At 41.6% G+C, this 23,172-nt stretch overlaps 1 pseudogene; it reads right to left on the bottom strand.

Annotated features, from left to right (window-relative positions):
* Positions 1-17,699: 17,699 nt before the first annotated feature.
* On the bottom strand, positions 17,700-20,981 carry LOC118005482 (annotated as a pseudogene).
* Positions 20,982-23,172: the final 2,191 nt, after the last annotated feature.

Below are 23,172 nucleotides of genomic sequence, written 5' to 3'. Positions count from 1 at the left end.
CACACAATAAATAACAATAGATTCCTCCGCTCCGGACTAGCTTCCCGGAGCCCAGCCAGCGCCAGTGGCGGCGACGGCGGCGGCAGAGGCGCGGGCAGCGCCGGCCTGGGGGCGCTCCCCAGCCCGCCTCCCGGCCTCCTGCCAGGACCCCCTCTCCGCTTCACGCGCCCCCAAGGCCCCCCGGCACCCCCGGAGCGCGAGCCGCCGCGCCCCCTCCCTGGGCCGCACGGGCACTGGCGCCCACCCGGCTCCCCCCGGCCTCCCGGAACAAATAAATAAATAAGGCGCGCGAGAGAGGCCAACACGTCGCGGAGGGAGATGTTGTTATTTTTTGCTGTTGTGCGTCCCTGACGTCACATCCACCTGCTGGGTAAACAACAAGGCTCGCAGCAAAAAAAAAAAAAAAAAATCGAAATTGCCAAAGCGGGGGGCGAGGGGGGCACAGCCTGGAGGGAGGGGGGTTCCCGGGAGATGGGAGTGAGGGGCGTCCAGACTGGATGGGAAAGAGGAGAGGGAGGCAGAGCCCCACAGACCAGAGAGAGGAAGGGAACGCCAGAGCAGTCCCTGGCAAAAGAGGGATCTGGCAAGAAAGACCTGGAAAAATAAGGGGCATGGGGGAGGGGAGGATTCCTCAGAAGATGGGGAAATGGGGGGCCCATTCAGCCACCGGAAAAAAACGAGAGGGAGCGTGTTAACAACTAGGGGCGAAGATAGGAATGCGATGGCTATTTGCTTGGTGTCGGAGCTAAAAATATAGAAGGAAAGAGAGAGGGTAGGGAAGGATGTGAGTTTCCTCCAGTTAAAAGTGAAAGTGTTTTGCCATCAGTGACAGTTGAAGGGGGAGGAGGTGGGGGTGGTGGTTTCAGCCCCCTTTCTCCCTCTCTCCCGTCCTCCCTCGGTCTCTCCTCTTTCTTTCTGCACTTTGTCCAATGAAAGGAGGCGAGTTCGGGAGGTGAAAGTTCAACAGAAGGACAAACCCCTGTTTGCAGGGAAACAGAAACCCGCCAGCGAGGGGGTTTTCCCCCTGTATTCCTGAATCGGGAGAGTGTAATGTGGGACGAGCTTACCCCCCTTCCCTGTCAGACTCACTGCTGGAATGTGTAGTTTGATCCACTTTGGGGGGAAAGTGGCCGCTGCATCAGGAGCCGTGCTCTTGCCACGGTTTCTCTTAGGAAAACGCCCAGGGGCTAGCATGTCAATCAGTAGTTTAACACAAATTACCTGCTCTTCCAGAGATCGGTCACATGCAAAAAGCTCTGTCCAATTCTTTGAAAAGGTGAGATTTTTTTTTTTTTTTCTTTTTGCTGTTTTGAAGTTGGGTGGAGTTTAGAAAATTTAAGGAGTAAATTAGAAGCCTGAATGAACTGTTTTAAAATATACATATACTTGTATGAAACAAAAGACACTGGTATTTCTTTTCCTCTTTATCAACCCAAATTGAGAAGGAAGACTTCTCGTTTCCAAAATGTGACTTAGAAAGAGATACAGGGTTCTATGGCTTGTTGTTGTTAACAGAAATAATTTTTTTCAGACCCATCACCCCAGATGCTGCCAAACTCCTAAGCTAGCATTTCCAGCTACTGGCTGGCTGGTGTATCAGGCCAACTCTTAATGAGAATGCATTGAAAGCCACTCCTGTGGATTCCTACAAAGTACCTTGGCGGGTGGAGGGGGGTGGGGACAAGTACTGTTCCATTCCTTGAGACCAGCACAGTTATAGATAATAAACATCCTGAAAAGGTTAGTATAAATTCTTATGGATAATGTCTTTTTACAAATATTGTTAAACATTCATTTACAGAAGAATTCTCAATCTCTATTGCAATAATAGTGTAAGACTACCAAAAAAAAAAAATTGTATCTGTTTTGCAAGCAAAAAAATAAATAACAAAGCCATTCACCAGTGCTACAGAATAAAGCCAGAGAAAGAGAGACTGTGCTAAGGTAATTCCAGCATAAAATTCATGTTGAATGCATGCTGTGCAAGATTCTATGCTATCCAGACAAGACCATCTATTGGATCTTTTAGACTAGAGTCTAGATGAAGAAAATGCATTTTAGTTTGTGCAGAACTTCCTAGCTTTCTAGAGACTAGAGTTCCTATTAATCTTTGATTCGAGACATTAAGACATTTTGACATGCCTTCTATGTTCTAGACCATATAGCAGGCAGTGAAGACTGTAGAAATAAAATCCCTGCCCTTGAGGAGCTCACAGTCTACAACCGTCAGTAATAACATCTAATATTTATTGAATGCTTGCTGTGACCTAGGCACTGATGAAAAGCTTTATGTCAAGTCAATTCATAGTTGCTACAATCCTTTAACATCACTGGAAATTCCATATGCTGACTTCACATGAAATTAAGTGGAAATCTACAAAGTGGCCAGTCTATGGGGGAGAAAATTATTTTCCATTTCTAAAATATTTATGCCAGATATAACATGTTTATGGTATGTGTTGTGTTGCAGAATTATATCTCAGGGGAATAGCAATTTATTTAAATGTGACAAATTTATTCATAGTCTGTAAAGAACAATTCATGCTCTGATCCTGTTTTCCAGATTGCATGGTGAGCTTTAAAAAAAATTATTAGTATTGCCATACTAAAAAGATCTTTAGGTTGCTACTGATCTTATTCTGCATTTTATCTGCCTCAAATTCTACATTCACTTGAAAGAGGGGGCCAAAGTCAGATTGGCAACAAGTTTTGCAGACAAAAGGAAATCCTGGTTGTAAATCCCATGATATATTGTACTCAATTTTGTATATAATACTGTCTAATGTGCCACCTTATTAAAGAACTCCGTGTCCATTTGGCTTACATTAGGGGGAAACTTAACTGCAGCTTAACATATTGTTCATTTTCAACACTGTCACGTTACATTCATAGGGAACACATTTTAATTTCTTTATCTGTAATCAACTGGAAGTTTCTTTTTGTTAAATTAAAGCAAGAAGGGTTTTTAAATAAAGGGCATGGGGGTAGGACGCCACCTTTTGGTGGTAAAACAAATAGAAATCCCCTTTTCAACAGATGTTCCTGACATATTTTCATTTTAATTACACCAAGCAAAGGTGCTTGTCCCCATTTCATTATATTTGAAGTAACAGGAAAAAACAAAACACTGTAAAGGAAAATTAGCAAACTATACTTAACTGCAGCCAGAATTTCCTCAAAGGTATGAGGCCACATTCATGCCCGGCCACATACTCTTAGCTATATATCAGACACGAACTTTGTTCGGCAAATACTTTGTCAATAAATATGTGTGCATTTGGGGGAACAGAAATGGGGTGGACATTTACCACTTAACAAGATACACGAATGCTTTTGTAAGTTTAAAGTTAAACAGAAATGTTAAATTCACCTAATTCAATGCTTCTTAAATAGTTACCATCTTCCTCATTTTTTTGTCATAACATGATAGTTATGGAACAATTAATGTAGTACTCTCATTGGACTACAACTATTATGGTTAGTGTTAAATATCTTCCTTTACGTTAACCTACTTTTTTCTTTCTCTGTTACTACTTTAAATGGGAAATCAGGATCGCCCTCCACAAATTAAAAACAATCACAGTGAAAACAGCCATCAACTCCTTTGTTAGAAAGGGAGAGTGGCAAAAAAAAAAAAAATTACAAATTACAAATAATTTTCTTAAGGGAGAGTTGCAAATGCCGAAAGGGTTAATGACATGAGGGTCGGAGGAGAATTTTGTCTTCTCTGTTTTTTTGAAAAGCTGGAAGGATTGAAATTGATTGCAGGAGTATAGTTCTCACGATGTGATTCGGTGTTTTCTATTGCCATTCCAGTGGCAAGTCTCCTACACTTTGAGAAACAGGCACAACCAAGTATTTCAAATTACAGATTAGGAAACTGAGGTCCACAGAGGTTAAATCGTTCTCCAAGGCCAAATAATTGGTTAGTAGATGGACAAGGATTAGAGTCCAGGTGTCCTGACTCGACACCTTTGTGTATTTCTCATCTTACACTTTCCACTTCACAATAGTGACATGCCACCCATCCTCAGATATTATGCAGCCTGCCTAGCTTCTCAGAAACAGCCAACCTACACACCCCTTCACAGAGAGGGGAGAACCTGAGGCCATGGAGGGTGGAGATCAAGTTCAACCTCCTACTCACCGCTCCTCTCCCCCAGGTATGGGAGACATCCAGGTGGGGGTAACCACAGTGAAGAAAGGAGGGGAAGGTTGGTGGGAGAGATGGGGAGTAGGGGGAAGGGAGAGGTTAGTAAAAGTGGTCAGACTCTTAAAATGAATGCTTACATTCCAAGTTTCCTTCCTAGAAGAGAAGTATGGCAAATGAAAATGGTGTGTTTCACAGTAAGAGGCAAGAGAAGTATATCCTCTGTTCTGATGTCACTTAATGTCCACACCAGAAATCAACAGAGGATCTCTTGTTTTAAAGTATACAATCTTACCAGGCACTCTGAGGCCAACCACATTTAATAATTGCATGGCTTGAAAAGGTAGTCAAGGAATGGTGAAGACCTCTGTTTAAAGGGGGTCTCCCCAACAACAAAATTTGTTCAGAGGCTTGGCATCAAAACTAGAGACAATATTATATTTTCTGAGGTTTTAATCACAGAGAGGGACTTAAAGAGATTGCATTTCCAGCTTTCCTTTCAAGGGCACAGTTCTATAAACATAAATAAACATGGCCTGCAAATATTTTTAGGTTTTTCTAAATTAGTCCTTGAAAAAGAGATTGCTACTAACTGTACCATATAGTGTATAGCTCTTTGCCCTATGGGTCCCAATGGACTGTAATCCCTGGAAACTACAATGTACAATAAAGTATTTGGCCCAAGTACCTCTACTCCAAAAAGCTATTCTAGTCCCCTAAGCCCTGGACATTCACTGTGCAACATGTTGGTAATTTCAAGATACATAAAGGGAGTATGAGTGGCTCAATCCTACCTTACCACAGGCACCAGAACAATATACAGCCTTGCTATGCAAAATGAGATGTGCTGATCTCTAACATGAGCATGACCTGACAGCATATTAAAAATGCAGACTCTCAGCCCCCTCCTTATACCTACTGGATCAAAATCTGCATTTTAACAACACTGCCCAGTTGAGTCTCACACACATGCAAGTTTGAGAAAGAGATCTGTGGTGCACATAGATCTTATACAAGGCACTATCTCAATCTTGATGGCCTTAGAATACTCAACAGATAGTCCTTTAAGTTGTCTACCATACCCTGTTCCCTGAACTAGTGTCTTTTGTAAACTTTGTTGATTCCTTGTTTTTCAACCACTTGCAAAGTTAAGCCACTAAATCACATATGTAAACCATGATTAATTCCTTTGAAATTAATAGCAGGGTGACTTCTCTCTCCTGTTACCCCAAAGAGGCTGCTAATTGCCTTCCAATTGTTTACTTTTGTATTGTTTGATGAGTGCTCAGAGAAAGATGGAAGATATTCCCCCACCAGGCCAGAAACAAATTCCAGACAGGTTTTGGGAAGGCTGAACACATGCTATGACTACACCTTGTTAGTAGAAAGGCTTTGCTTTCTTTGTTTTGTTTTCTTTTTTATGGAAGGGATGACGCCTCCATAATTATAGGTGTTGCTGTTTAAAACCTAGAATGTTTTCCAAACCACTGAGCCACACCCCCAGTGGCCCATGAACCATCTTGGTTACATTCTCTTTCCAGTTCTCCACACAGTTTATAAAGACACATCCAAGCAGCACTAGATTTACATTAAGTATAACGAGAGGGAGGGGGAGCACATCCAAGTATGGTTGCTTCTTGAGTAAACATGAAGGAACCACAGATAAACCTCACAGCTGATGGTTAATTTGTATTTGAAGTTCGCAAAAAGACTATAGTCACTTCACCTTCCTAACCAGACAAAAGGTTACTTTTGTAACCCCCCAAAAAATAATTAAAACTATTGTAATACTATCCTAAGGCAGTATAATTAAGTCTCTGAGTGAGTAATTGTGTACCTGAATTCAAAATAAGATTTTACATGTAAAGCAAAGTTCTGATTCTAATCTTTGAGAAGTCTTTTGGCTTATATTTAGAATCCACAAGTGCCAGCTCAGCATTATAATAGGCATTGTTCCGTAGGGCTGGAGACAAACTGTGTTTGTATAAGAAGGGAAGTGAGGCACGTCTATCCACCTTCAGGAACAGTGAGGTTATATGTTCCAAACTAGATCGCAGAAAGGGCTAAAGAATATTAAGCATGGGGATATGCTTATATTTTTGTTATGCTAAGCTTAGGGTTGTTTTTTATTGTTGTTGTTGTTTTTCAGTAATACTATAAAATATTCCTTTTCCCCCCAGGATGTTCTTGAGCCACTGTTAACATGGAAAAGCCATGCAAAGTTTAAAAATCTGATATCCCCAAGGCTAGGATGAATCCAATGGTTAATGGGTTGGAGTTGAAGGTATCCATATTGACAGTGCATATATATATAAGTATATATTCACAAATCAATACAGAAATAAATCCATATGAATATATGCATTAGTTAGCATTCCTGCATGTATTTCCCAGGTCTGTCCATTGAGAGGGGCTACAGGCAATGACACCCCACTAGCAATGAGCACACCTAGCACCCAGACCTTGGTTTCTAAATACCTTTCTCCAATAAAAGAAATCAGGGATCCTTAGAGAACTAGTTAATTCCAGGTTGGGGTACAGAAAATATAAGATAAATCTGCGGCATCTTGTGGTACCAAAAAGTGCTAAAGGAGGTGTTTAAAAAAAAAAAAGGCTAGGATGAGGTGGGGAGAGACTTACTAAAAAGGCATTGAAGCCAACCTGAGAGTTCTCAGTGCCCTAAGTTGAGACGTCTTAAGCAAGAAATCACAGTAGTATTGGATTATAACCCAAAGAATGAAATAACATATGTAAGTCCATGCTGATTATATATATATATATATATATATATATATATATATATATATATATGCACACATATGTATACACACTCACATATATGTATATATATGCACACTCATATCCATATATCTGTACATCGGGAACTGACAACTCTTCCTTAGAGAGGATTGGTGGAGCCCAGCAATTGGTGTTTTAACAAGTTTTAACAGCTGATGCTGATGCCACAGACCAGAGAACTCAAGCAGGAAATTTAAATTGAAGTGGCTTGCATGGAATTAGAAGGAGTGGAGACTGCGGCAAATTGGAACACATAGGCTTCCATACAAAGGGGCAGATGCTGACTGCTATCAACAAGAAAGCAAACTCAGGGCAGAAAGAGTTTTTGAATTTTCAAGAGTGGCAAGAAATCCAGATTTTTATCCAAATAGCCCTCAGTTTTAAAACTCTAGGTAGGCTGATCACAGCCGAGAGTGCAGGAGCATCAAAGTCACAGGCAGCCCCTGTGCAGCTCCTGTCTTTGGGGAAACTGAGTCACCATGTCAGTTCAGGATGACAGGGTTTGTTTTAGTGAGCAAGGTAAAAACAACCAGAAGAGAAAAGGGAAACTTGGAGAGGACTCTGACTTATTCTTCAATTCCTTCCCAAGCATTCACGAGTCACCCCGAACATCCTGGTAAGGAAAGCTGGTCTCCGCTCTCAATTGTTCCTACATTCTGAATCATTTGTCAGCAGACTCCCAATTTCAAAATATCAGCCATAACGTCATTATTTAGAAGGCGCTGTTTTTAGCAGGATTCTTTGTTCCTGCCCAGAAGAGGGAGTTCTGAAGTTTTACTAGGGTATTTTATTCAAGGAGTCCAGCGCCAGGGCAGCCTCCTTATAATAACCATTATTACTACTCTCCATCTGGTCTGTCGTGAAGAAAGGCATGGCAGAGAGTCCAGTTGGCTTTTGTCTTCTCTCTCCTGAGTCCAGCCTCACCTGCTCTTGCTACTCACATCAGTTGACAGCCACACACGGTAAAGTCCCTTCCCTCAAGAGGAAGACCTGTAGTGAGCACGAACAAGGTGATGAGATGAGTACCTTAAAAGCAACATAAAAGGCAGAGTGAGCAGGAGCGTCTAGAAAGCCAGTAGAGCGAAGGGTGGCTTGCAGATGCATCTTATGAGATAAGTAGGACTGAGATAGTGGAGTTGTCTTAATCCAGGTGTGGAATCTGCAACACCCAGGACAGTGGTTCCCAAACTGCTGTGCCTAGGAATCATCTGGAAATCTTAAAAAAAAAAAAAAAAATACTGAAGCCGTTCCCACTCCCAGACACTGGGATTTAATTGCCCTGGAGTATGATCCCAGCATGGTGAGTTTTAAAAGCTTCCCAGGTGATCCTAATGTGCACTGGGAACTTTCGACCTGAATTGAGCCGGAGGACAGGAGGCCCAGCCATCTCTGCCAGGGTAAGAGATCTAGCGGCCCTAATTCACCCCGAACACTCTGAACTTGCACTGTGGCCAGCATCCAATCGATCAAACTAATTCCCCAAAAGGGGCTAGAATAGCCGTCTTCAGTGTGGTCTTCAGACCCCATGCGTTAAAATCACCGGGATGGAGGGGCTGGTGAGTATCAGGATTCCAAGCGCCCATTTCAAACGTGCTAAAGCCGAGTGTTGGTGAGCGGCCACGGAAATAAGCATTTTTAGAAGCTCACCAGCTGGTTATGATCTACTTTAAGGTTTGGAATCCTTCATGGGGATTTACAATTGTTACCTATCCTGGGACTGTTTCCATTTCAAGGGGAAATCTTGAAGAAGGGCAAGATGTAAAACAAAGGAACCAATAAGGACATCATAGCATTGTCAAAAATTCCTAGAAGTCATGGGGTTTAACTTCCTGCCTTTTCCACAGATGCCTCAGAGCTAGGCAGGGTAAGATCTTGGTTCCTGGCAGAGTCTTGGGCATCCTGTTTGAAAATCACAGCACCATGCTTATCACTGTATTGCTTTGGACAAGTTCCTGAACCTTTCCCAGTCCCCGTTTGCTCCTTGGTAAAACAGCAGTAGTAACTGTGCACATCTTACAGACTTGCTGGGAGGAAGGAATGGGAGAGTACATGGGTGGTGCTTAGCCCAGGGCTGGGCGCAGGGTCAATGCTCAACAGATCTTAGTGCTTTTGGAAGTGGCAGAGCTTGATTCAAGACCCAGGAATCCTGACTCCCTGTTCTCCAGGTTTCAACTGAAGGAATTCTAGACCTCAGAGCTTGGAAGGAGAGAAACATTTTAAGTCTGGATTTTCTCCGTGCATTTCAAATCCTTCTACTTGGGCTGCCTGCCCTGCCCACTTCTGAAACCAGGTCTGCCTCCTAATTACTAATTCTTGATGCAAGAATAAGTGGGGAATAATTTTTTTTTTTTTAAGTCAGAACTGAAAAACAGCAACCGGAGAGAGTTACCTTCCCAGGCAGGGACAATCTCATGAAAGTGAATGAGGCTCCTTCAGATCACTTTCTCCACCTGAGCCCTAATGACTTATGGAGCCAAATAATTCATTGATGTAGGGTGAGGCTGGGGAGATGTTTTATACATTGCAGGATGTTTAAGAACATTCCTGGCCTCTGCCTACTAGATGCCAGTGACACCCACAGTCGTGACAACCAAAAATGTCTCCGACATTAGTCAAATTTGCACTCAGGACAAAATTGCCCTCAGGTGAAAATGACTACTCTGGGTGCCCCCAGGGCAGGCAGGCAGGACTCTGCCTGGGCCACCAGCATTCCTCTCCCTGCCACTGGTGTTTATCTGATAAATAAGGAAGAGCAGAAATCCATTTCATTTCCATCTGTAACTGAGTAACCGAATCATTTTCTTTTCAAAACAGAATGGCTTTAAGATGAGGCCACTTGTAACTCAAACAGAGCTCAAGGTGGGCTCCACAGCCGAGGTCAGTCGCCACCAACCCCTTTCCAGCTCTGACAAATCTCTTGGCAGCAAAGCTTGCTCCATCATGATTAAGCAGACTTTATTAGAGTCCACAACTCCATAAACAACGTCAGATGTGTTGTCAGTCTCATGGCTCTCAGTCTAAAAACAAAACGCAATAAAGGAAGTGGCGATGAATAGAATGAGAACTTGAGGATACTGCATCTCAGAAGATGACGCATGGGATTTAAATTAGGCAGAAACTTCATCTGGATGTTCTAATTAAAATTCCCCTTCTTCTGGGAAGTCCAAGGGCATATGCATCTCAGGTGTAGGGAGCCAGGAAGCTTATTACATGGAGGGGTCAGTGCCTGTCACCAGCCCCACCTTCTCCCTGCTAACGTAGACATTCCGTGTGTTGCTCCTGAACAATTCATGTAGCCCAGCTGTTTGACAGATCAATGATGGAAATGTTGGGATGATTACTAGATTGATAGAACAATCTGGAAAAAAACAAGTATTTGTTTCCAAGACTTTTGCTAACCTTGGCATTTTGATGGTTTTACATCTAGCACGAGTCTAAGGATGCAGATCGATTTTGGAGGAATCATCTCAGAAGAAGCAGAAGTAGGCATCTGCCACGGTCCCTCACACAAGCAAGTCTGATTTCCATTTCATTCAATCATTCATTCAACAAATATTCCTTGCATGCTACTGTGGACCAAGCACTATTTTAGACATCAGGGAAGAGGAGTAAGTGAAAGATAAAAAATCTTTGCCTTCATGAAGCTTACATTCTACTGAATTTCTTAGTGAGTTATGTGTAATTTTTCAACTGAATTTTTTTAAGAAGAAACCAGAGGGGGTAACCACCGATGTAAACCGACCAAGTCCACAAAAAGAATGCATCATGTGGGAGTTATCACTTAAACTATAAGAAAATACCAAATAAAACTTTTGTAGATTTTGAGGCAGTGATTAAAAAGAGAAATAAATGAATAGCAAAGATAGGACGGTCATTAAGAACCTACACAAAGAAGTTTGAAGGTTGATTTACCACCAGTGGAAAGCTCAGGCCATTCTGAAAACCTATCTGAGGCTCCAACTTAGCTAGAAAAAGGATATAGGTCCTAGGAAGATTCAGAAAACCAAATGATGCCAAAATATGTGTTTTGGGGAGGGAGGGAGAGAGGGAGAACACACCACTTAGTGGCAAGTGAGCTGTGGCATTCCACTGAAAAGTGTTCAGAGGGCCCAGAGAGACATGGTGGAATGAAGATTAGATTCTGGCACACTTACAAGACTCCAATTGGCACAACAAGACCAGTCTTTCCTCCAGGCAACAGAAAATAGCCTCTTCTGGATGCTTGTCTTAGGACACAGAACAGCAGAAGGTAGAAGAGGCCAATCCAATCTTCTTTGGTTGTTCCAGCAGGTGCTGGGCAGTGTGAATTTTATGCTCAAGGGGCACCAATTGTGCATTTTCTGGGTCAGAATTCAGGGGCTAGAATTCTGGAGAAGAGATGATAATGGTCTGTATAATTTATATTGTCATCCCTAAGGAAGAGGCAGCATCTGAGCTCCAAAAGAATCAAGCAAGGCTGGCCTGTTCGCCTCATGGATCTCTGTGCTGGCTGAAAAGTCACGTGTTTCTGAATGTTTGGAAGGGAAGTGTATTACCCAGTTGTTTGTTTGTTTCTATCTTCCCTATAAACAGTTTGGTCTCCTGGGGAAAAGAAATAATGTGAACAGAGAAAACAGACACACACATATACACGCTCTGTCAAAAATGCTCTGCTCCAGGATCCACTGGAGTCAGATTTTTCTAGGGCAAGGAGACTTAAAGAGGAAGACTCCAGATTTCTCAGTTTCAGGTCCGGTTAAGTACTGAATAATATGTGTAAAAAACAAAAATTACAGGGGCGCCTGGGTGGCTCAGTCAGTAAAGCGTCTGCCTTCGGCTCAGGTCATGATCCTGGGGTCCTGGGATCGAGCCCCACATCCGACTCCCTGCTCGGCAGAGAGCCTGCTTCTCCCTCTCCCTCTGCCTGCCACTCTGCCTACTTGTGCTCTCTCTTTCTCTGTCAAATAAATAAATAAAATCTTTAAAAAAAAAATTACAGCAGCTCTTTGGTTACGTGGCAATGTTAGAATTGGCCTTTCTGGTTTATAATGAGTGAAAATATAGCTTAGGATTCCATCCTGTCTAGCATCCTTACAAATTCTTCTCTCTCTCAAATTTGCCTGTGTCAGGACTGCAGTCTTTAGGAAAATATGATTTTATGTCTATTTTATGTATTAACAATATGGTTACTCTATGCCTTTCATGCTGAGTAGGGGGATTGGAACCTTCCCCTTGTTCTTCCCTCTACCCGGCATGCCCTTCCTTAAGCTCTTTGCATGGCTAGATCTCTCTAGCCTTCGGGTCTCAGTTAAAAGGACACCTTTTTTGGAGAAAACTTCCCTGACCTCTTCTAGATACAGCCCTTTCCTCCTCCAAAATTATCTACAATTCTGGCTTGTTTTCTGGTTTGTTTACTTATTTATCCAGTGGCTCTGTCCCTAGAAATAAGCTCCATGAGGCCACAGACTTCTCTGTTTTGCTCACTACACATGCCTCAATGGCATATACTGTGTCCTTAAATATTTGAGTGAATGAATGAACAAACAAATGAGTGGTCAAGTGACAGGATCACTCTGTCACCAGGAAACCCCATCTCTATTGGCCCTTCCTTCCTCCACTATAAAATCATGGTAATAACACCCAACTCAGAAAGGAGAGATTGAAATGAAAATGAAGGTTCCCTTTACAGGGCCCCCAAAGACAAGAGTGGCTGTGCTGAGCAGGAGACTCTGGAGGCCACCCAAGAGGGCTGGGAGGGAGTCCCAAGGAAGTGAGCCAGCTGGGTAGGGTCTTGGGAGCCACCGCTGGGATCTCTGCTCACCTGAGAGGCAGCCAGCCTCAAGCCCTCTAAGTCAGCTCTAGCAGACAATGAGAAACTTGGGGCCCTCGTGACCTTGTTGTCTCCTTGCTCAACATATGTATTTACACATGTTCTTTTAGGCTGCAAGTTTCACCTGGATTCCATAATCACCAAAACCTTTTCATTGTATGAGCAGAGACACAGGAGATCTTTCAAAGTTATTTAAAAATTGGAAATGTCTGCCATAGGGAATAAAGCCAGGTAAGTATCAGATTCAGAAGTGAAGCACATAATGCATAACTATAAAATAATGCAAATGAACACACACACACACACAGAGATCTGAATTTATGGTTCCAAATGTGTACAGTACCCTTAAAAAGTATTCATCTTCAAGATCTCTGCACTTACTCCAACAATGATTCCATTCATCACACCATGTTTGGTTCTCCCTTTTTGGAATTTCCTTAAGAAAATGAAGACACTGGTTAAAACATTGCCTCTTATGGTAAATTTTATCCACGTGGCTCTGTCTGATTTTTGAGAATGACCAAACAGAAATTCAGAGCATGCCTTGGGGTTGGGAGGGGGGTAACCAAGTGGGTAATTCCTGTTGTTTTTCTGAAAAAATGAAGCCTGGGTTTCTTCTTTGGTTCAAAAAGAAGCCCTAAAGACAATAATTAAAAGTGAGATTCAAAAGATGTTTCACTGGTTTCATCATTGAAACAAGCATATAACTTCTTAGGTAGGAAATGTTGAAGGACGACATTCTTTCGGATCTATAACATGTAATATGTTTATTTAAAAATTCCATATGATGACTAACAGAACAACCTTATATGGGAAAAGTAGCTTACAAATGTGTACAACCCCCACTTTTAAATAGCCACGTGTTATGTTAGGAGCTCTATGTTTTGATTCTGGGATCTAATATGAGAAATTACAAATATAATTCCTGTTGCTTTTCAATCAGTCATAAGCAAGATCAAATGAATAGGAGGCAGACTGTTGTAAACATAGTCACCTGTTTTATAAAAGTCACAGGACTACATAATCCTAATTTTTGATACTTTTTAAAAAACCATGGTCAAAGCTGAAAATATGGAAAACAGTAAGTATAAATAATAAGAAACAAACACCAGTAATCCCATCATCTATAAATAATCAAAGTAGACATCTGAGCACATATCCTTCCACACCTTTCTCCGGCGTGTATGTGTTTGTGTATACTATAATCAAATGGCTTAGGATGGATGGCCTATTCTGTCACTTAGTAGCTGTGGGTTCTTGGGCAAGGTACTCTGTGCCTCTGTTCCCTCATCTGTAGAATGGGAATAATAGCGCTAGCCTTGTGCATCATAACAATTACATGATATCGGAACATTAAGTTCATAGCCTAGTGTCTAATGCATAATAAGCACTCAGATTAATTATACCCTCATTTTTATTATTATACAGTTTGGATTGTAGCTATTATCACTGAAAATTAAATTATGAACATTTTCCTTGACATTATTTTAAATTCTATTACAAAAGCCTAATTAAAACTTGGAGCTATTCATCTGTTACTCAAAACTATCCACAGGCTAGTAAATAGAAAAACTTGTAACCTGATATGAAGGCAGAGATGTCAAAGTCACTGATAGCTGATATTAAAAAAATAATAATAATAAGATTCCTCGGAACGCAATCACAAAACCAATGGAATTAGCATCCCTGACAGTGGTTTCAGGCACAAATATGTTAACCTTAAAAAAAAAAAAAATTATAGGTGAAGTTCAGTATTTTCCAGTGGTTCTTAACTGAGGGAAATTGTACCCCCCAAGGGACATTTCTGAGTGTCTGGAGAGGTCTGTCATAATTTGGGGAGCAGGATTACTGGCATCTAGTGGGTAGAAGCCAGGGATGTGGCTAAACATTCTACACCACCCAGGACAATTCCTATGGCAAAGAAGCCTCTGGCCGTTTAAATGTCAGTAGGCTGAAATTGAGAAACCCTGTCTAGTCCTAAGGAGCTTGATTATCTCAAGTCACTTTCCCTAATAATGAGGGTGATGATGATGACACGTCCCATTGATTGAGCGTTGTTGCCAAGCACTAGGCTAAAGGTTTCGGCTAGGTTATTCCAGTTTTACCTACCCACAGTCCTAGGATGTATTTTCACACACTGTATTGGTGAGGACAAGCCCAAGAGGATGAAGAACTTGACCCCAAATCACACCGCTAGCAAGTGGGAGAGCTCTAGGTCAAGCTCATGTCATTTCACTCTTGAGCCTCCACTCTCAACTCCAATATCCCTCGGCTTCACCCTGAACTTCCTCATGTCTCCAGACGTGTATAGAGATATGTTATAATCTTCTGTAGAGATTCCATCCCATATGCCAACTCCACTGGCATTTTAACAGGAGCTTGGGATACCAAGTAAAGGGATGCCAGTAAAGATTGCGTGGCTGTGGATGGCTCAACAACAACAACAACAAAACCCCAAAACAAAAAACACGATCAATTACTGATGTCTGCTACAGGCATAGGAGGAAAGAGTAGTGGTATTTGTGGCACGTATTGATCTGTGGACTAGATGATCTTAACCTAGGTCTTTCCTAGCGCCAACCACCTATGTTCCTATGTTTTCTTTTCTCCACCATGAACAGCACAAGAGCTCTTGGCCAAAAGCCACGTGCAGAACTGTGTGCATCTAAGGGAATCAAGGACTGAGCAGCCTATTGCAAGGGCTTTATGCACTACACAGTTTTCCCTGGTTGCAGGAAAACTGCTGAAAACTCTTAGGTCCTCACCTACATAAGACAGAAAACATCAAAATTCATGAAAATCACAGCACACCTCCAACCCAGAGTCAAAGCCAAGAACAAACAACTTTGGGATTGGACTGATTTCATAAAATAATCTGAGTGACTGAAGTAAAAAAACAGCGATGGCTATGAAGTTTAGGGAGGCCAAATAATAATCTACTACATTTTTTTAAAATTATGCAATGTTTAGCAAACTGAGATCATTGGGGGGAAAAAAGAAAAAGAATCACACAAACTTTGCTAAACAAAGTCACATACCAACAAACATTTAAACCACTGTAACCAAGATGAGGAACTGAAGCTTGTTTTTAGTTACAAAGATCTGAGGGATGGAGTGGGAAATAAACAAAAATCCAAGGGGAAAATCATTAATAAGATACCCTGAACTATTTTCCCACAAGTAACTTCTTTTTAAAAACATAGAAAGAAAAGCTATACTCTCTGTTAAAAAAGCCAATGTCCTGCATTCCTGTCCAAATAAAACCTCTTTGCAAGCAATCAACCAAAACTCTGAAATTCCACTGTCATAACATTATGTCTGTGGGGTACCACTTCAGAATATCTTCCAGAAAAAAAAAAAAGAGCTGGGTAATTAATATAAGGCTCTGTAATGAAGGGGAAAGGAAAATTAACAACAAACCCATTTGGAAAGAAACTACAAGAAAATCTGAATTTATATCCTTGTAGTGAGTGTATCATGTCAAGGGCTTCCTGTTTACTAACAAAAAGAACAACAACAACACACACACACACACACACACCACCCACATCAAGTTTTCCAGGAAGTTAGATATTTAAATAAAACAACATTTGGACTTCTTTCATAAAAGCAAAGTAATTTCTTCCTAAACCACCTCAATTTTTGATGGATGAACTGGTGCTGCTTTATTACGGGAGTGGAAAATTGATTCTAAGGTATCACATTTCTGTCTGACTGAAAGATTCCAAGGCATATGGAAATAACACAAGATGCAATACATAATTTTTTCTTATGAAGTAAGCTATTTTTTTTTATCAAATCGTCTTACAAGCAAAATAATCCATCTCCGTAACCCAAAAGCAAATAAGTATTGAAAACTCTAGTTAAGTAAGATGCATTTTACTAATGTCAAGCTTAAGGCAACTCAGCGAGAGATGACAACACTGTACTAAAATTATTTACATTCGTGACATCTTAGCTGTGTCTACAAGGCACCAAAACATTGTGATGAAAAGAAAAAGTCAGTAATTGCTCAGATATTATGTCTAGTCACCAGCAGCTGGAATTTTCTCAGTATTGGCTTTCTCTCTCCCTGAGTATTTTTCAAAGTTCGCTGAGCGGGCTTTTCCCACCGCTTCTGTCTGTCACCTCCCACCCCCCGGGCCCCCAGGAGCTCCTTGCTGAGCTCCTTGGAGGCCTCCACACAGCCCCATCTGCTAACTTCCTTCCGGTGGGCTGTCCCTCGCCTTCCCTGTTGACAGCTAACGGTGCACTTGGAGAGAACCCGGTTCTTGTCTCTGGGAATCTTCTTAATTATGATCTTTTTTTTCCTGTTCAAAGACTTTGGCTCTTCCGTCACAATTCTAAGAGTTGAAGAAGAAAAATCACCTGGCTCTCTTCCCTTTTCCTCCAAATGCTGCTCCCACCTCAACCTAGAGACATAGTTTCTCCTGTAAGTGAAGGCTTCCCCAAGCCCCAGGTCTTTTTTGTTGTTGTTTTCCAGATGAAAACCTTCCATTTAGTAAGCACCCACAGAATTGCAAGCGTCGTACAAAACATTAAAACACTTGTTGATTCTCGGGGCTCCTGGGTGGCTCAGTTGTTAAGCATCTGCCTTCAGCCCAGGTCATGATTCCGGGGTCCTGGGATCGAGCCCCGCATGGGGCTCCCTGCTCGGCGGGAAGCCTGCTTCTCCCTCTACCACTCCCCCTGCTTGTGTTCCTGCTCTTGCTATGTCTCTCTGTCAAATAAATAAATAAAATCTTTATTTAAAAAATAAAACAAAAACACTTGTTGATTCTCTTTTAGAGCAACATTGCCTCTATGTTGTTGCACTAACTTTTGCGTGGTGTTGACATTTTAGTTCCACTGGTGTGAAATGACCAGTTCTTCAAGATGGGCTCAAGGAACAAGTTTCTGATCCATAGAAGTAGATCACGCTGGAAGTTTCTCTGCCAACTGTTATATTTCATGTCCTCCCCCTCTGAAACCACTGCCCCTGTTCCTCCTCTGAGGCCTCCACCTCCCCTAAAACCCCCACCTCTACCACTTCCTTGTCTCCCTCCTCTTCCACCTCTCCTGCCTCCATATCTCGGAGGTCCTTCTCATCTGGAGATCGAGGTCAAAACCTCTGCAGTGGTAGCTGTTTCTATAGGTCTATATAAAACTTTTGTAGTGTTTTATCTTTTTATTTTTATTCTTTTTTTTTTTAATTTTTATTCATTTGAGACAGAGAGATACAGAGAGAGAGAGAGAGCCCACGAGCAGGGGGAGAGGCAGAGGGAGAGGGAGAAGCAGACTCCCCGCCAAGCAGGGAGCCCGATGCAGGGCTCGATCCCAGGACCCAGAGATCAGGACCCGAGCCGAAGGCAGACGCTTCACCCACTGAACCACCCAGGCGCCCCACTTCTGCAGTTTTTTAAAAAGGAAGATGCTTTCATATTTTCTGAAAATTTAACTGAAAAATAAAAAAATCTCTAAGCTGTCCGAAGATTTCATCTACTTTACCCCTTTGTCCTTCGTTCTCTAAATGCACTGGAGCAATAAGGCGCCTTATTTTTGTCATCATCACAGGGATGCAAGAACTCTCCTGATAAAACCACATGTTCAGGAGGTCCTTGCTCTTGGCCTTTGTGAGAGCCTCCCAGGCCTCGCCCTCTCCACATCCTCCTCCGGCGCCACCCCCGCCTGTGGAGTTACCACCTCACCTCCCAGCTGGTTGTTGCTGCCGCCTGGGGTTGAAGGCTTGAAGCTCACACCTCAAAGGAAGCCTCGGCGACCTCCACCTCGAGGACACATGCTTGCTCTAGGGGCTCCCCGTGCGCCTCTGGCTGAGCCCTACGTCTTTGACAGATAGGAGGCCGGGTGAGAATTCTCCAGACCCTCTCCCACCTCGTCCCGAGCCTTCCTTCTATAGTTCATCCTCATTTGGAGCTCGTCCTGTAGTGAAGCCGGCATCTCCGCGTCCTCCATGGCCCAGGGAGTGCCAGGATGGCATGGTTACGACGAGCCATTTTTATAGTCACCCTGCCCTTGGATCTAATACGAGTTCAGCCAGTTAGGACTTGTGTGTCCTTGAGTAGTTACCTCTCCTTCCAATCCTCAGTTTGCCCCTCTGTACAATGGACACAACAATGGGGTATTCATCTGCTTGGGCCGGCACAACAAAATATCACACACAGGGTGGCTTAAACAAAAGAGAGTTATTTTCTCACGGTTTCAGAGGCCAGAAGTCTACGATCTAGGTGCCGGCAGGGCTGGTTTCTGGTGAGACTCCCTTCCTGTCTTACAGATGGCCACCTTCTGTGTCCTCCCATGGCCTTTCCTCTGTGCACACAGTGAAGGGGAGATCTTTGGGGTCTCTTCCTCTTCTTAAAGGACACCAGGCCTATTAGGTGAGGGCCCCACCCTTATGGCCTCCTATAATCTGAATTACCTCCTGATAGGCCGTATCTCTAAATATAGTCACATTGGGGGTTAGGATGTCAACATATGAATTTTAGGGAGACACAGGTCAGTCCATAACAAATAGTATTCCTGCCTCCTAGAGTTATTTGAGGAACATAATAGTTAAGGAAGCAGACAGAAGACAGATTACACATGCGAGAGGCTTTATTGGGGAAAATGCCTGGGAGGGAAAGAGCGGAAGTGAGGGAGGCTAAGAGAGCTATCAGGTGACAAAGTGGGTCTGAATGATGCTATGGGGGAGGAAGGCAAAGAAGGAAGTTTGTGTAAGGAAAGCCTTGGATTACAGTACACTTCTAAGGAAGTTTCAGCAAAACCAAAGTCCTGGAACCAAAAATCACTTTTGTCCAACAGTATTGGGTCTGTGTTATTATCCCTGCTCCCTGCTGCACTCGGTCGCTGGTGGGGGCAGGAGAGGGGGAGGCTGTGGGAAGTGCAGGGAACACAATGGTGAATTCAGAGGGCAGCAGGTGGGACCACTAGTCACTATGCTATGATCTGAGGAGAGCTTTTGTGTGTCCCTACTGGGATTAATTCAGTAACGCACATGAATGAAGTTTCTACCCCTACCTCAGAGTGTGGGCTCTATAAAATAGCGGTGGTGAAGATGATGACAATGCTGGTGATTATGATGACATCACTCTCCCATTTTACTGAAGTTCTTGGAATCTGACTCACATGGAATCCACTCATGTGCTGCCATCATGCTCTGAGACTCCAAAATCCTTATTGGCGAACTAACCTGATATGTCCTTGTCCTCCTGCACTCAACTGACCTTCCCTTCCAAACACTTCTGTAAACACCTAGGGGGCAATAACATGTATCTTATCATTACCCAAACAATCAGTATAAGCCTACGGTTACCTCAGTTTATAGTCTGGAGAAATATGCCAGGCCACTGATGTAGGAAGAGGGAACTGAGGCAGAGTGTGGCAGACTCCTTGAGTTGAGAGCACAGAGGTCGAAGTTCAATCAAGAGGGCAAAAGGAGCTAATCCCTTGGCAGAGTACCAGAGGAGAGAACTACATGGACAGGACACTCCAGAGATTTGCTGAGAGTCCCCTTGATTATTGAGCGGAGAACTGAACTTAATGCATGTGGAAAAACTAACTGAAGCCTGGGGTGGGGAAAGCACTAAAAAGAATTAGAAGAAACACTTTCTAGAGCTCATGTGCTACTAGAAATAGCAGATGATCTCCATAGTCAGAGTGAAGAAAAACCTAATTCACAGGGCATCAGGTGCATTACTCAGAAGGGTCTTACTCAGAATGGGGAATAACAAATCCTAACCAAATGCTGATCTGGCCCCATCCAACAAAGCTTAAAAGCAAGTCCCACAAAGAACAAACTATTTCCAAGTAACTTAACCCTGTCCCAGAACAAAGTGCAAGAATGTTTACAAAAACATCCAGGACTCAACAAGGCAAAATCCAAAATACTTAGCATCCCATCACAAATTACCAGGCATGGAAAGGTGAAAATCGGACCCACAGTGAGGAGAAAAATCAATCAAAACCAACCCCAAACAGACACTAATGTTAGAATTATCAGGCAAAGACATTAAAAGTTGTCCTAAGGGAAATTAGAAAATATTTTGAATTGAATAAAAATAAAATCCAACACACCAAAATGCATAGGATACAACTTAAGCAGTATTTAGTTGGAAATCTGTAGCACTCAATGCTTATTGGAAACAAAGATCTTAAATCAACAATTTAAGCCTCTTCCTTAAGAAACAACAAAAATAAGAGCAAATAATTCCATAGCAAGCAGAAGGAAGACCTAATAAATGCAATAATAAATTGAAAACAAAAATAATAGAAAAAATCAATAAAATGAAAAGGAGATTCTTTGCAAAGATCAACAAAGCAGATAAACCACTAACCAGACTTACAAAGAAAAGCAGAAAAAAAGACATAAATTGTCACATGAAAGATGAAAAAGGAGCTATCACTACAGACTCTGCACACATTGAAATGGTAATAAAGAAAACAGTGAACAGTTCTGTCCACATACACTTAGAAATTTAGAAGTAATGAACCAATTTCTTAAAAGTAACAAACTCAAAATTCAGAAGAAGAAAGAACCTGAATAATCTTATACTTATCTAGAAATCAAATTCATAATTAAAAATCTGCCCCTCCAAAACAAACAAACAAACAAACAAACAAACAAAATCTCTTCCAGTTTCCAGTCAAATAATTAAACTGGCAAATTCTTCTGAACATTTAAAGAGACAATAATACTAATTCTAAACAATCTTTTCCAAAAAATGGAGGTGAAAACACTTCCCAACTCATGATATAAGGCCATTACACTGATTTCAAAACCAGAAAAAGACAGTACAAGAAACAAACAGACAAATATCCTTTATGAACGTAACTACAAAAATTCTCAACAAAATATTAGGAGATCAAACACAGCAATGTATAAAAAGAAAAATATATCACAACCAAATGGCGTTTATCCCAGGAATGTAAGCCCATTTAAGATTCAAAAATAATCAATGTAATCTATTATATCAAAGGTCTAAAGAGGAAATACCACATCATGTACTTAATACAAAAAAAATTAATAAAATTCAATATTTACTCATGATTAAAAAACTCAACAAACTAGAAATAGAAGGGAACCACATGAGCTTGACAAAGGGTATCATGCTTAACAGTAAAAGACTGATGTTTTCCTCCTAAGCCTGAAAACAAAGCAAGGATGTCTACTTTTACCACTCCTACCCAACATCATATTAGAAGTTCTAGATAGTGTCATAAAGCAAGAAGTAGTAATAAAATACATCTAGCTTAGAAAGGAAGGAATAAAACTGTTCATATCACAGGTGATATAATTGTCTATGTAGAAAAATTTTAAGAAATCTAAAAAAAAAAAAAACAAACCCACCCCTCTTAGAACTAACAAGTGAGTTTAGTATGATCATTGGATTCAGGGTTAGCATTAAAATATCAACTGTGCAAAAAATACAGATGATCCGATTGAAAAATGGGCACCTGGGTGGTTCAGTTAGTTAAGCAGTTAAGTGTCTGACTTCAGCTCAGGCTCAGGTCAGAATCTCAGGGTTCTGGGATCGATCTGCATCAACCTCTAGGCTTAGCAGGGAGTCTGCTTCTCCCTCCCCTCCCCCCTGCTTGTGCTTTCTCTCTCTCTCTCTCAAATAAATAAATAAAATCTTTTTTAAAAATGGGCAATCAGAAGATCTGAACAGACATTTGTCCAAAGAAGACATACAGATGGCCAATGGGTACATGAAAAGATGCTCCATGTCACTAATCATCAGGAAAACACAAATCAAATTCACAATAAACTATCACCTCACACCTATTTGAATGGCTATTATCAAAAAGATGAGGGAGATCAAGTGTTGATGAAGATGTAGAGAAAATGGAACCCACGAGAAAATGGAACCCATGTGCACTGTTGGTGGGAATATAAAATGGTGCAACCACTATGGAAAACATATGGAGTTTCTTCAAAAATGTAATTAGAACTACCATATGACCCAGCAATCCACTTCTAGATATTTATTAGAAGAAAATGAAAACATTAACTCAAAAAGATCTATGCACCCCTATGTTCATTGTTGCATTATTTACAAGAGCCAACACATACCTAAGTGTCCATTGATAGATGAATGGATAAAGAAAATGTCACACACACACACAGTATTTTTCAGCCATAAAAAAAGAATGAAATCTTACCATTTGCAAAAACATGGATGGACCTTGAGGGCACTGGTCAGACAGAGAAAGACAAATACCGTATGATCTCACTTATACTTGAAACCGAAAACAAGCAAAACAAAACAACACAACAAAACCCAAGCTCATAGATTATAGAAAACAGATTGGTGGTTGCCAGAGGTTTGGCACAAAATGGGTGAAGGGGGGTCAAAAGGTACAAACTTCTAGTTATAAGAAAAATAAGTCATAGGGATGTAATGTAGAACATGGTGAT

The sequence above is a fragment of the Mirounga leonina genome, unplaced genomic scaffold (assembly GCF_011800145.1).
Source record: "Mirounga leonina isolate KUSES-001 unplaced genomic scaffold, KU_Mleo_1.0 Mir_94, whole genome shotgun sequence".
Taxonomy (NCBI): domain Eukaryota; kingdom Metazoa; phylum Chordata; class Mammalia; order Carnivora; family Phocidae; genus Mirounga; species Mirounga leonina.
The sequence above is the reverse complement of the archived record's forward strand: the minus strand, read 5'-3'. Positions and strand labels throughout refer to the sequence as shown.